Source organism: Brachypodium distachyon, chromosome 1 (genome assembly GCF_000005505.3).
Source record: "Brachypodium distachyon strain Bd21 chromosome 1, Brachypodium_distachyon_v3.0, whole genome shotgun sequence".
Lineage (NCBI taxonomy): Eukaryota > Viridiplantae > Streptophyta > Magnoliopsida > Poales > Poaceae > Brachypodium > Brachypodium distachyon.
This window is the reverse complement of record NC_016131.3, coordinates 70,316-86,116: the sequence shown is the minus strand read 5'-3', so window position 1 is coordinate 86,116 and position 15,801 is coordinate 70,316. Positions and strand designations below refer to the sequence as shown.

General features: G+C 44.1%; 1 long non-coding RNA gene across 1 annotated transcript; it reads left to right on the top strand.

Moving 5' to 3' along the window:
- The first annotated feature begins 6,344 nt into the window (after positions 1–6,344).
- On the top strand, positions 6,345–8,397 carry LOC100826906. The gene is made up of 3 exons (XR_732726.3): positions 6,345–6,593; positions 6,658–6,789; positions 8,115–8,397. It is a non-coding gene; the product is annotated as an uncharacterized LOC100826906 (long non-coding RNA).
- The last annotated feature ends 7,404 nt before the right edge of the window (positions 8,398–15,801 follow it).

Sequence of the window (15,801 nt, the reverse complement as noted above, 5' to 3'; positions counted from 1 at the left end):
AAGACCAAAATAGCTAACAAAGTTTAACCATGACAAGATTTAGTTCAAGTTATCATTCGTATTAGAAGTCATGTGATAGACTATTTCATACGAGCATACATATAAAATGACAATGTCCTCAAAATATAAACGTGATTGCAAAAATGTCATTTCAGGATGGAATACAATGCTCATTACTTTTTCAGATTTTTTATTTATTAAAGATAAAAGAACGAAAAAGAAGCAAGTATCGTACACGAAGAACAAACTCCCCCTCAAACCATCCCGTATGGTTTGATTAGTCCAAGTTCACCTCGAAGAAAAGCAAACCGAGAAGAATCCAATGGTTTAGTAAAAATGTCTGCCAATTGACATTCGGTATCTATAAAGTTGAGCACAAAATTTTCTTTTTCAACATGATCTCTAAGAAAATGATATCTTATATCTATGTGCTTAGTTCTAGAATGTTGCACCGGGTTTTTAGCAATACATATAGCACTAGTGTTATCACAATAAAGTGGTACACTTTCTAAAATAACTCCATAATCTTTCATTGTAGCTATTATTCATAAAATCTGTGAGCAACAGCAAGCAGCAGCTACATATTCACTTTCAGCAGTAGACTGTGCAACAAAACTTTGTTTCTTAGAAGACCAAAGTACTAAAGAATCGCCCAAAAATAAGCATGTACCAGATGTACTCTTTCTATCAATTCTACAACCTCCAAAATCAGCATCCGAAAATGCACGCAATATAATACTAGAGGAGGCAGAAAGCCAAATGCGAAAAGATTGGGTGCCATGTAGATACCTGAAAATCCTCTTGACAGCTTGTAAATGTGATGTACGTGGGGAAGCTTGAAACCGTGCACACAAGCATACAGAAAATTGTATATCCGGTCTAGAGGCAGCAAGATAAAGAAGTGAACCAATCATACTCCTGTACATCTTTTGGTCAACAGGTTCACCATCCTCATCAAGATCAAGCGACGTCGTAGATCCCATTGGTGTCATAATAGGCTTGCACTTTTCCATCCCAAAACGTCGTAGCAGATCCTTCGTATACTTACTTTGATGTACAAAGGTGCCCTCCTTTGTTTGCTTGATTTGCAGCCCCAAAAAGTAAGTAAGTTCGCCCATCATGCTCATCTCAAATTCCCTGCTCATAGTTTCTGAAAATTCTGACACCAAAGCATGAGAGGCACACCCAAAGATAATATCATCAACATAAACTTGTACGAAGAGTTGATCATTGCCATGCTTGAGTACAAATAAGGTTTATCAACATTTCCCATGGTAAACCCCTTTTCAAGTAAAGAAATTTTTAACCTATCATACCATGCACGTGGGGCTTGTTTTAAACCATACAAAGCCTTTGAGAGTTTATAAACATGGTTTGGGAAATTTGGATTCTCAAAACCCGGTGGTTGCTTAACATAAACCTCCTCATCAATGAAGCCATTGAGAAAAGCACTTTTAACATCCATTTGATAAAGCTTGAAACCTTTAGATGCAGCAAATGCCAATAAAATTCTTATAGCTTCTAACCTAGCAACACGGGCAAAAGTTTCATCAAAATCAAGACCCTCAATTTGAGTAAAACCTTGAGCAACCAACCTAGCCTTGTTGCGAACAATAACACCATCCTCACTTTGTTTGTTTTTAAAAACCCAACGTGTACCAATAAGGGTATGACCTGGAGGTGGTGAAACAAGAGTCCAAACTTGGTTACGCTCAAAATTTTCTAATTCCTCATGCATGGCATTGATCCACGATTCATCAGTAAATGCATGAGATATATCTTTGGGCTCAAAAGAAGTAACAAATGCAGAATGATTGTAAGAGTTACAATCGATAAACCTTGACCGTGTGACTCTCTCTGTCATGCTTCCAATAATCTGTTCAGGAGGGTGCCTCTTTTGAATGTGTCGGGGTGCTGAAATATTTGACTCAGCAGCTTGCTCAACCCCAGCTTGATGGTGCATGGACAGCAGGGGGCACGCCATCCTCCTCATCATCTTCATCATCTAAAAATATTCCCTCCTCCTGAACATATGTTCCTGCATTAGAAACAAGAAGACTAGAGCCAGAACTAGCCTCATCAAAGGTCACTTCACGGGTTTCCATTAGTCGGTTAGTCTCGTAAACATAAACACGGTAACCACGTGAATGAGCAGGATATCCAAGAAACATGCCATCATATGATCTAGACTCAAACTTATCTAGATTGCCAGATTTAAGAACAGAGCATTTGCATCCAAAAACTCTTAGGTGAGATATAACAGGTTTACGTTCAAATCGTAGTTCATATGGTGTTTTACCAATTTTGGATCTCAAGAACACACGATTTGAAACATAACAAGCAGTAGATATAGCTTCAGCCCAAAACTTTCTAGGAGTAGAAAATTCATCAAGCATAGTACGGGCCATCTCAACTAGAGTTCGATTCTTACGCTCCACTACACCATTTTGTTGTGGTACATAAGGTGCAGAAAATTGATGTTCAATGACAAGTTCATCGCAAAACTGATTAAAATATGAATTCTTAAATTCAGTTCCATTATCACTCCTGATAGTTTTCAAAGATCCTAGGTACTCAACACTTAATCTATTCACAAGACTCTTAAAATGACTAAAAGCCTCATCCTTAGATGCCATAAAATAAACCCAAGAATATCTTGAATAATCATCAACAATCACCAGAACATACCACTTACCACCAAAAGATTGTACTCTTGATGGACCAACTGTATCAAGGTGTAGAAGTTGTCCTGGAGCATCAGTCATGACACCAGTAATGCGTGCATGAGAACCTGCAACCATCTTACCATGTCTACAAGGAGAGCATACAACATGTTTTTCTCCCTTAAGTTGAGGCAAACCATTTAAGACATTCATACCACTAATGCGAGTAAGATGATCAAAACCAATATGCCCAAGTCTACGATGCCAAAATAATAAATCTGTAGATGTGTTGGCAACTAGACACCTAAATTTTGCATTTGAAGCAGCATGAAAATTAGCCTTAAAAACTTTCCTAAAGCGTGATATATCAAAAACAAAATCACCCGAAGCATCTAAAACTTTGCAAGCACTTTTCTTGAAAGATACTTCAAGATCCTCATCAATCATTTGTGAAACCGACAATAAGTTGTATTTTAGATTTTCAACCAAAGCAACATCTTTGAACACAAAATTGTCGGTTACCTTTACTGTACCTTTCCCAATAACAGTAGAGGTAGAAGCATCTCCATAGGTTACACTTTCAGCCCGAGATGCACGTTTGAGGAAGGAGAACCAATTTTTATCACCGGTCATGTGACGAGAACAACCGGAGTCCACTAGCCATATGTTCTCCTTCCTCACGCGAAGTGCCTACAAACAAACACATGCCGAGATCTCAGTACTGGGGTTAGATAAAAAGCTTTTAGGTATCCAGTACTGAGATACACGACGAGTAGGCAGAGCACGAGTTTCTTTATACATTGGAACAGATTGTACATGCCTCGTGCAAGTGGAAACGGAAGGTAAAACATTCACCCTAGGCACATAACGGGGAGTAGTAGTTTTATCATGAGCATAATGTGCATTTAAGGAATTACATCTAGCTTGTTTTCTTTCCTTTTTAATTACTCTAGCTAGTCTAAAATAAGAACCTACAGCATGTCCAGGTTTATTACAAAAAGTGAAAGTGTACCTACTTCCAGGTTTAGCATGTGATGTATGACCTACATTTGCACTTGTTGAAGTATCATTAGACATGATGTCAGCTGATCTAAAAATCACATTGGTTGGCTTGTCAGTTGTTTCAAAAATTCCATTGCCTAGTGATTTAACTATAGTGGGTGGATTAGCATTAAAATGAGCATATGCATTAAAACCAAATCCAGTCTTGTTCTTACTCACTTTAGACTTATCTAAGATCATATTCAGATTTTTGTGCCCACTAGAAAATTTCTGCAAAGATGCTTGTAAATAATTAACTTGGTGAGTCAGGGCAATACAATTATCACAAGCACTATCCATGGTTTGTTTTCCACTTTTACAATTAGCGCACAAAGAAACCTCATGGATGTGTAAAGCATTTTCGACATGAGAAACCCTAGCATTTGCATCTTTCAACTTCAATTCAAGAATATGACAATTATTACAAGAAATTGAATCTGTCAAATCAGAAGTATCCATGCTAGCATCATTAATTTGTTTACGTTTATGCACAATAGGTTTCTCATTGTTTTCTAATGCAACTCTAAGCTTATCAAAAGTATCATCATGAATAGAACGCAAAGAGATAAGCTCAGAATATATAGAATCACAAGACTTGCAGGAATCATCATCAGGAATCATAGACTTAAGTTTAGTAATTTCAGAATTCAAGGATGCAATTTTCAAGTCATATTTCTTAATTCTTTTAGTAGCATGATCAAGTAAGGAACTTAATTTACTAGCACTTTTAAGTAACTCATCATAAGAAAGTTCTACCTCATTGTTACTGTCACTGTCGTAGTCGTCGCAGGAGGTAACACTCTTGTTGCTAGCCATAAGACACATCCCATTAATGTCGCGCTTGCCTTTGGATGCATCATCTTCATCAGACTCGATATCCACATCACTCAAGCATGGTTCACCATATTCATTGATTACAGAGAAAATACTGTGAGCCACCGCTCGAGCAAAGTCGCCCCTCTTTTTATTCTTGATGTTGAAAGGACGCTTCTTCTTCTTGTCCTTCCCATTTTCTTCTTTCGCCATCTTGGATAAGAATTTGGGACAATTTTGGCAAAAGTGATTTGGATCACCACATTCAAAGTACCTTGGAGCATTGTTCCCACTTCTCTTCCTTGAACGAACATTTTGCAGGGCACGTGTAAAACGAGAGATGAGGAGTGCCAATTCTTCCTATGGGTATTGCTCTAGCTGTTCATCAGTTAGTTGAGACAAAGAAGACAGAGCATAGCAATATGTAGAAGTACCATCATTAGAGCTGTCAGGGTTAGTAACAAGTGCAATTGATTTGGAACAAGTTCTCCTAGCAAGAATATCTAATTCATGAGTTTTCAATTTTGAGTACAGAATATCAAGTGTAAGTGTGCTCATGACAGTAGATTCTCTAATAGATGTAACTTTCATCTCCCATATGGACATATCTAATGCACTCAAAAGTTGCCTAGAAGCCTCAGCATCAGTATAAGTAACACCTAATGCACGTAAGTTGCTGAGAATCTTATTAAAGCGTGCAAAGAATTCATCCAAAGATTCACCTGTATTCATCTCAAATCTCGTGAACTCCTTTTTGTACATGTCCTGAGCACCTCCTTAACAGAGTTTGATCCTTCATGATAACTACAAAGTGCGTTCCATACCTCATGAGCGGATGCAAGGTGAGCGACACGGTCGAAGTCACTTCGTTGTAGACCTGGATGATGTAGTTCCTCGCCTTTCAGTTGTTCTCCACGTGGACCAAGTTTGTTGGTGTGATCGCATTGTCCGCGGGAAGCTCATAGGGCTTGGCGACCTTCTCCCATATGGCATAGCTTTGTGCCATGATGTATGCTTTCATCTTCGCCTTCCAAAACTGAAAATCAACACCATCGAACACACAGGTATGGTAGAATACCTATCCATATCTAGCAAGTCTAATCAACCGGTTAAGATAAATTAGAGAGACCTTGCTTTGATACCAATTGTGAGATCGAGATAGGCAATCAGAGGTGGGGTGAATGATTGCGCGGAAGCAAATTAAAACTTTTTCCGAAAGTTCAAAACCCTAAATCACCTTTCTGTCCGTGATAGTAAAAAAGATGTAACTTTTGATTGGATGAACGAAAAAATACGTATGAGTATGCAAAAGAAAGGTATTGAAATTATCTAACCAACGCAACAAGAATTAGCTCAATCGGACATACCAATCAAAAGATATGATCAAAATAGTAACAGCTGACAGAAAGTTACGAGAATTAATCTAAAACCAATTTCGAGGAATAACAAGAAAGATGAAGTAATCGTGATCTTCCTTGATCTTGTGGTAAACCTGTAGAAAAGTATTATGAACTCGTGATAACCAAAAGTATTTGAAATTTGAATCAAGAAAGGAAAGGTCAAACAAAGATTAGAAAAGAGAAAAACAGAAAAAAAATTATAGTAAGAAACCTTCTTACCGTCTGGACCGAGTAGGCCCAGCCAGCTCGGCCCAGCTCCCTCTCCACCGCGCGCAGCCCGCCTCCCTTCTCCTCCTCCCGCGCGCGAGGCCCAGCAACCGCGCAGCCCATCTCCTCCCTACGCGCGCGCCAGCCCAGCAGCGCCCAAGCCGCCGTCCTCCTTGCGCTTACCGCTTCGCGGAAGCGTATTCCCGAGAATACGCCACCTCTCTATCCCCTCTCTGCTTTTCTTCTCCAAGGACGGGCGTGACGTCGCCGCGTCCATGTCGGAGACGCCCTGGCGCCTGAGCCGTCCTGGGTTTCTCCGCCCCTCCTCTCTATAAAACGAGCGCCCCAACTCTTTCCAACCCTAGCCGCGCCGAGGAAAACCCTAGACCCTTCTTCTTCTTCCTCTCGCTCGTCGTCGCGCCGCCGCCCGAAGGTTCCCGTGGCCGCCCGTCGGAGACCCGCCGCCTCGGTAAGTCTCAAGAGCAGCCGACCGCGTCATCCTTTCCGTTTGGTTCTGACGACCGTTTGCACAGAGGGAATCGACCGGAAAAGCTTCGACGCGATGGATTCGACCCCGTCATCGTCTACGGCCGCCGGCGACCTTTCTCCGAAATTCGGCGACTCCTTCCTCCTAGGGCGCGATCTCTTCCCCTCCAAGCCTCTCGGTGAGCCTCTTTTGCTGCTGCTCCTTCCCTCTCCCCCTCCCGTGCGGTAGGCCGCCCCGTCGTGAGCGCTCGGTCACCGCCGGCGTGCCTCCCCGTGGCCGTCGGGCGCGACCGAGAGCCTCCGGTTCTGGTTAGGTTAAAAGGGGCCAAGCCCTAGGATCTGTAAGATCCGCACCGTAGCCCGAGTGGCTACTCCCCTCGTCCGTTCGTCCCGTTCCTAACATGGTGCCTTGCGCCCAGTGGACCAGGTCCACGCGTCAATAAACTATGCTTAGTTTTGCTGGTCTAGATGTTAGGTGGGTTACACATGCTACTTCCATCATGTTGTTTATGCTTTTGGATACAATCATAAAACTATGACATGTTATTAAACTGTAACAAGGCAACGGTGGGAGGCCATGCCTGTTGGCATCGGTGTTTTGTTCCATTGGAGTCGACCTAAGGACCGCGTTCTCGTTTTCGCTGATCCAAGACACCTCGCGCTAACCGCTCGTGGGTGAATATATGGGTTCCCCCTCGGCTTAGTACCTGATTCATCGCTCTTCCAGGGGCCACATAGTTTAGGCGTTCCATTTGGCATACTGCATATACACTAGTGACTATCGGAGTTTTGTTGGTGATTCCTGCATACATATAGGAAGGTGGTGACCTGTCAGAGTGGTCATCCTGCGCGGCACTGAACCATCTCTCGATAGTATCTCGCACAACTCTTGAGTCCGTACGATGCTTCGGCCGGGCTCCCGTTTCGGATTAGACTCAGTTGAGTGGTCCCTTGGATTAGATGTGAAGCTGGGAAGGGTCGTGTCGATCAATCCTGCCGCGCAACTCTCGCTGTGTCCATCTAGTGGCAATCATGGGTTGACCGAACATGTACGGGTAAATTGGTGCACCCTGCAGGGATAAATCTTTCGGAAAGCCGTGTCTGCGGTTATGGACAACTTGGAGGTCATTACTTGATCATAGAGAACTATATCTAATCTGACATCATAATTGGAGTAGTGGTTAGTCAATTAAACATGAAAATGCTTTAAAACTGTCAACGTGTGAGTGCCTTTGGATCGTTTCACAAGGGGGTTGAGGGGGGGCGATGAAAGGTTGTGTTATGCTTGGTGTTAGACATTAGCAGTTGCACTACACTTGTAGACGCATCTTATCCTCTATTTTAGACGTTGTCTTCTTTTTTTTAGAAGTGTCTCTACAGATATACTGCTGCTGCATAACCCCACTTTACCTTCCTTTGAGACGTGTTGCATATTAGAATAGATCTCCCCGTAAGTCTTGCGAGTACCTTGTACTCAGTTGCTTTGCGACGTTGTTTTCTCCAGAGCCTCCGTACGAGCAGGTTTCTGGCTACTTCATGGAGTACGACGACATTGACTTCGACGCTTGAGCCAGGAGATCCAGATCAGGGTTCTGAGATCCGTGGTGGTCCCATTTACAGTTTCAGCCTCTTAGGCATTCTTGTAATCTTGCCCGTACTCGGCATAATTTGCTTTCGCTGATGAATGATGATTGTGGACATGTGTCCAATGAGATGTAATAACTTGGTATTTTGCTCCTTGTATGAGCTTTGAATTATTTCTGTTGTTGTAGGGTGATGTTGTGATATTCGCGTTGTTCCAACTCATGATGAATACCATGCGTGTATGTCTGGAGTATTCATCGTGGGGAGACATTCAAGGCTAGAATTATGCACAGGTTAGCATTTGGGGCTAAATTGCATAAATCCGGTCCCGAGGTCTTACAATCTGAGGATCCGTGAAGAAATCCTTCGGAAATCCACATGCCAATAATTTCAGATTTAGCGAACAACCCAGTTTTGGGGAGAAAGGAGTAGTATAAAAAGCACTGCTTGACACAAGGAGGTAAATCTTCATAGCTTAAAAACAGCGCATAGTTTAGCTCTTCGGGCATTTCAGATACTGACCATATAGAATAATCCAGAACTATCTCCCAGTCACGACGTTCTCTGTCCTTCTGACATAAGATTCCTCCCATTACTTTGACAGAAAGAGGCAATCCACCACATTTTGCTATCATTTGCAACCCAATATCCTTAAGTGTTTCAATCTCATGCCCATCTTTTTCACTTGACACTACCTGCAAACATTCCGACCAATATACTTAATAAGGATCAGTTTACCTTAAAAGCATCTAGTGTTTTTTTATAATAATTTAGATGAGAAAAGAAGCAAAGAAAACACAAGTCAACGTGCTCACTACATTGAACTGTCAATCAAGGATTGGTAATCGGGACGTCGCTTGAGTTACTAACATCAGAACATGCTTTGTTTCTTTGTCTCTCTTAGTGTCTTTAAATCTATGAAAATCTCATCTATAGTTACATATAATATTCCTATTTAGTTATATTCTGAAACCGGTTACAGAACAATTATTCTGCAACCATGCATCATTCCCTTTATAGGGTTCGTGCCAGCGCGCAAGTCGGAGGTGTGTGTTGTCAAATCGCGGTGCACCCGCGGGAGCGGAGCGAGGGAGGAGGATCCACCTTTTTTGGCGAAAGTGCGCCACTGGGGAGGCTGCGCACCAGCGGCCGTGCTCCGGTGAGATTTCACCGTCGGTGGAAGAGCTGCCCGCGAGTCGCCATCCGTCTCGCCACGCGTGGCGTCCGATGGCGAATTTGTCGTCGATTGCGTGGCCCACCATCAGCACCGACGATTTTCCTATCGGCGGTGAGGTTCACCAATGTTTTCACAGGCAGCGGCGCAATGCACTACACAAAGCTCTCAATTGCACTGTCACGCGCCATTGGAGTCGACCTAAGGACTGAGTTCTCGTTTTCGCTAATCCAAGACACTTCGCGCTAACCGCTCGTGGGTGAATATATGGGTTCCCCCTCGGCTTAGTACCTGATTCACCGCTCTTCCAGGGGCTACATAGTTCGGGCGTTCCATTTGGCATATTGCATAAACACTTGTGTTCTTGGAGATTTGTGGAGACTTGCATACATATAGGGATTGCGGCATAAGTGGAATGGTCATCCTGCGCGGCACTGAACCATTTCCATTTGTCCTCGCAACTCTTGAGTCCGTACGACGCTTTGGCCGGGCTCTCGTTTCGGATAAACTCAGTTGGGTGGTCCCCTGGATTAGATGTGGAGCTGGGAAGGGTCGTGTCGATCAATCCTGCCGCGCAGCTCTCGCTGTGTCCATCTAGTGGCAATCATGGGTTGACCGAACGTGTACGGGTAAATTGGTGCACCATGCAGGGATAAATCTTTCGGAAAGCCGTGTCCACGGTTATGGACAACTTGGAGGTCATTACTTGATCATAGAGAACTATAACTAATCTGACATCATAATTGGAGTAGTAATTAGTCAATTAAACATGGAAATGCTTTAAAACTGTCAACGTGTGAGTGCCTTTGGATCGTTTCCTCACAAGGGGTTGAGGGGGCGATAAAAGGTTGCGTTATGTTTGGTGTTAGCTATTAGGAGTTTCACTGCACTTGTAGACGCTTCTTATCCTCTACGTAGACGTTGTCTTTTAGAAGTGTCTCTACAGATTTACTGCTGCTGCATAACCCCACTTTACTCTTCCTTTGAGACATGTTACATATTAGCATAGATCTCCAAGTAAGTCTTGCGAGTACTTCGTACTCAGTTGCTTTGCAACGTTGTTTTCTCCAGAGCCTCCGTACGAGCAGGTTTCCGGCTACTTCGTGGAGTACGACGACGACGGTTTCGACGCTTGAGCCACGAGATCCAGATCAGGGTTCTGAGATCCGTGGTGGTCCCATTTACAGTTTCAGCCTCTTAGGCACTCTTGTAATCTTGCCCGTACTCGGCATATTTTGCTTCCGCTGATGAATGATGATTGTGGACATGTGTCCAATGAGATGTAATAACTTGGTATTTTGCTCCTTGTATGAGCTTTGAATTATTCCTGTTGTCATAGAGTGATGTTGTGATATTCACGTTGTTCCAACTCATGATGAATACCATGCGTGTATGTCTGAAGTATTCATCATGGGGAGACATTCGGGGCTTGAATTATGCACAGGTTAGCATTTGGGGCTAAATTGCATAAATCCGGTCTCGAGGTCTTACAACGTGATGCATACTATGCTCCAAATTCATTTGATGCTGAGAATGACGAAGACATGGACCTTGACCCAGCTGCTAATAAATCAAGCTCGGCAAAGAAGAGGCTTGTCCTTGAGGACGGCAAGTCTATGGTGCCATCGGATCCCATGATCACTGATGGTACCAATGAAGGGGGTGCTTCTGTTGAATCACCACCAAGCAATCAAAGCACGCCACAAAAATTTCAGAATAAAAAGAGGATGAAGAAAGATGGTGATGTCACAGCCAATGATGAGAGATCGGTGGCTCCCTAGAGGAGTACCGCCGGGAGCAATGAAAATTTTAAGCTGGAACTGCCACGGGCTGAAGAAACTCGTGGCAGTTCGATCGCTCTTGGATCTCCAAGGGAAGGTGAAGGCGGATGTAGTTTTTTTGGCAGAAACTCATCTCAATAATGTCAAGGCTGATGGTATTCACCGCAAATTAGGTTTTGATTCTATGTTAGCTGAAAGTAGTGATGGTTGAGCGGGTGGTCTTATTCTTTTTTGAAATAATAATAATAAAATAGTGTTGCAGTATATGACTCCCAATTACATTGATGTGGTGTTCTAGGGTGATGATGATGCTCAGTGGAGTTTAACGAGTTTTTACGGAGAGCCGGGCTGGGACAGGAAACATCTCTCGTGGGATTGTCTCAAGGACCTGCGTGACCGAGCAACTATGCCTTGGATGGTCCTAGGCGACTTTAATGAAATCCTTTACCACCATGAGAAATCTGGTGGCAACCCAAGACCAGCAAGAATGATGCATGCTTTCAGTGAGTGTTTAGTGGATTGTGGTTTAGATGACATGGGCTTTGCGGGTAATCCCTTTACTTGGAGCCGTGGGGAGATAAAGGAACGGCTGGACAGGGCAGTCGCAAATGCTACTTGGCTCAGCATGTTCCCTTGTGCAGGGTGACCAATGAAGGGCACTTTTGATCGGATCGTCCGATTATGGTTGATATCGAGCAGTTGACATTAATCAGGTCACGATCTGGGGGCCGCAAATTTGAAGCGCGATGGTTATCGGAGGAGGCTGTTGAGGAGATTGTAAAGACTGCGTGCTATTTTGTCGGCTGATGCACCAGACTTAGCTACCCGGACGGCAGTTGTGCATGGCGAGCTCCATTCTTGGGACCGCCACACGTTGAAGGGTCCTCGTATTCGTATTAAAAAGCTAAAGAAGAAGCTGGAGAGTATCCGTCGTGGGACAACAACGCCAGAGTCCTTAGCTCGGCAGAAAGAAGTGCAGCTACTTATCGAAAACTTACTTGAGCAAGAAGAAATTACTTGGTGTCAGCGCGGTCATGCATCCTGGCTTTTGCATGGTGACCGCAACACCTCCTTTTTCCATAATTCGGCGACGGCACGTAAGAAAAGGAATTTACTTAGAAGACTCCTCGATGACACAGGCGTGTGGAAGGAAGGTACGGGCGATCTTAGTTCCTTAATTTCTGATTATTTCTCATCCTTGTTTGAGTGTGGTGTTTCAGCACCAGAGGCGTGTCTCCAATAGTATGTATGAGATTCTTGTGGCCCCGTATACGGCAGAGGAAGTCGAGAAGGCGTTATTTGATATTGGTGATCTCAAGGCTCCTGGCCCAGATGGGTTACATGCTATATTCTATAAGCGTTTCTGGCCGATTCTTGGAGACGATCTGGTTCAAGAAGTGTTGGCAGCTGTTAATTCAGGCCGAATTCCGGATGGTTGGAACGAGACTGTTATCGTCTCATCCCGAAAATTGATTCTCCAGAAAAAATCACCCAATTCCGGCCAATCAGTTTATGTAATGTGGTTTATAAGGTTTTCGAAAAATGATAGCAGGAAGGTTGAAGGGGTTGCTGCCGGAGATTATCAGCCCCTCGCAGAGTACTTTTGTCCCAGGCCGTTTGATCACTGACAATTTTTTGGTTGCCTATGAATGTTTCGACACAATTAAACAGAAGAAGCAAGGTAAATCGGGCCTGTGTGCTGTGAAGCTTGACATGCACAAGGCGTACGATCGTGTTGAATGGTGCTTTTTAGAAGGGATGCTGGTCAAGCTGGTATTTCACGCTGATTGGATTAAACTGGTCATGGCCTGTGTTACGTTCGTTGGATATAAAGTGCGGTTCAATGCGTGTGAAACGGATCATTTTAGGCCGTCCCGTGGACTTCGTCAGGGGGATCCTATTTCACCCTATCTCTTTCTCCTTTGCACTGAAGGCTTATCGGCCGAACTGAGACATGCTGAGCAGCAAGGGGAACTGGAAGGTGTCAGGATCTGTAGAGATGCACCTCATGTGAGTAACCTTTTATTCGCCGATGATTCTCTTATTCTGATGGGGGCTAGTGAGAGGAATGCTCTATGTTTGAAGAGAATTCTAGATGATTACGGTGCAGCGTCAGGGCAACTTGTTAGTGTGGCAAAATCAAGTATTTTCTTCAGCCCTAACACTGAGGTTGAGTGCAGACAAACTGTCTGTGAATCTCTGGATATTATGATGGAAGCACTTACGGATAAATATCTTGGGCTTCCGTCAATTGTCGGGGCTGACCGGTCCAATTGTTTCCAGTTTCTTGTTGATCGGGTTGTGAAGCGCACCACAGGTTGGAAAGAGAAGATGCTCATTTGGCGGCAAGGAAGTTTTGCTAAAATCTGTGGCCCAAGCAATTCCATCATATGCGATGTCCGTCTTCAATATCCCAAAGCAAATTTGTAAAGGGATCAACGATGCCATGTCGCGTTATTGGTGGGGTGATGATGCAAACCACAGGAAGATGCACTGGTTCGCTTGGTGGCAGATGTGTATTCTGAAGGTGCAAGGAGGTATGGGCTTCCGAGATATACACTGTTATAACCAAGCTATGTTGGCGAAGCAAGCATGGAGGCTCATTACTAATCCGCAATCCTTTTGTGCTTCGGTTCTGGGAGCCAAATATTTCCCGGATGGTGATTTATTGAATGCCAAGATTAAGAAGGGTTCATCGTTCACCTGGCAGAGCGTAATGGCTGGCCTAAAAACCCTGAAGCTCGGTCACATCTGGCATGTCGGCGATGGCCGAAAGATCTCTATTTGGGATGATCCTTGGATCCCGAATTCACACTCAAGGCGTGTCATATCACGACGTGGTCAGAATCTTCTCTCACGGGTGATCGACCTCATTGATCCTGCTTCTGGTGACTGGGATATCCCGCTTGTTGAACAGACCTTCTGCTCGGTTGATGTGCAACGCATCCTCTCAATTCTATTGTCCTCCCGGGTCCCTGATGATTTCGTGGCCTGGAACTTGACCAAATCAGGCGCGTTATCTGTGAAGACTGCTTACCATGCTGAATGGCTATCACAACATAGGAAAAAAGTCCGCAGGACTGACGACCAGGATTCTTCTTCCTTGCACCCGACCTGGAGAACACTGTGGAAACTGCGTATCCCATCCAAGATCAAGATTTTTGCGTGGAAATCTCTTCACGGAGCTCTCCCATGCCGTGTTGTTCTAGCTAACAGACATATGAAGATAAGTGCTCAATGCCCTCTTTGTTTGATAGGAGTGGAAGATATACTTCATCTGTTGTTTCGCTGTGACCGGGCGGTGGAAATTTGGAAGCAGCTCGGCTGTTACCAGTTCATTGAGGAGGCGTGTAACTATGACGGAGCAGGTTCAGCAGTAATGGGATTCCTTTTATGTTCCAGTTTCCGTTCGGGCTCTCCACCAACAGGCTTCCGGGAACTGGCCATGATCACATGCTGGTATGTCTGGTGGGAGCGTCGAAAGTTCGTCCACGATGAGCCACTTCAATCGCCTGAACGATCGACCTTTGCGATCAGTGCTCTGGCTGCAAATTATATGGCCGCTGCCCCTTCTCGGGCACAACCGAAGAAGATCGTCTGGAGCAAGCCACCCCTTGATTGGGTTAAAGTGAACGTTGATGCATCTTTTGATGCTGATACGCTCCATGGAACTGTTGGCGCCGTCATCCGGGACCATTCGGGGAACTTCATCGCGGCTACAATTTGGAAGATTGATTGGGTAGCAGATGTAGAGGCTGCAGAGGCACATGCTGTTCGCATTGGTTTGGAGCTGGCTACTCTCTCCAGTCACAAGCATGTCATGATCAGCTCTGATTCCATGGATGTTGTCCAGGCGCTCTCCTCTGGTGCTCACTCCTTTGGAGTGGCATCGGCGATATATGAGGACTGTTTCAGCTTGATTGAGGATTTTTCTCAATTTCAGATCGTTCACTACTTTCGTGAGACGAACTCCGTGGCACATGAGTTAGCTCAATTGGCGAAGTATAAGCCTAGTACCTCTTGGTTTAATTCTCCTCTTGATAGCATACTGCCTCTTCTCATTGAGGATGTAACAATTATTTCTGTGGAATAAAGAGGTCCTTTAGGTTCAAAATATAATAATAATTTGGCGACACCTCTATGCACAGCAGTTCAGTTCAGAGCAGAAACAGAGAACTGAGTTGCTACTTGATAAGCTGTTCCATTTTGCTGGGCGTGTGAAGCTAATTAAGCCTGTACCTAGAACAACAACGACTAAATTACTGCAGCAACCATATACTACATGAGAATGAAGTTGAATAAAAGCCTGGGCAGTCCATCACAGAAACCAATATAGTGGCATTACAAATGTTTCTATTTATGTAACAGTCACAGCTGCGATAAGCGATCTCGTATAAAGTTCAGATACATCAGGCACACACGAATACATAATAGCAAACAACATGTGAAAAGCCCAAGCAATATGAAAAACATACACAATGTGTCTAGCATGTTATTAACAGACATAACCAAAATGAGAACCTGAAATACCACACATCACAAGCACACGATCAAACCGTAGGCAGAAGCAGCATGTCAAATGTTTGGGGATTACGGAGCCGAGTTGGAAGGGGGTGAGGAGTCGCAAGGTGCACGAGCAAGAGTTGAGAGAT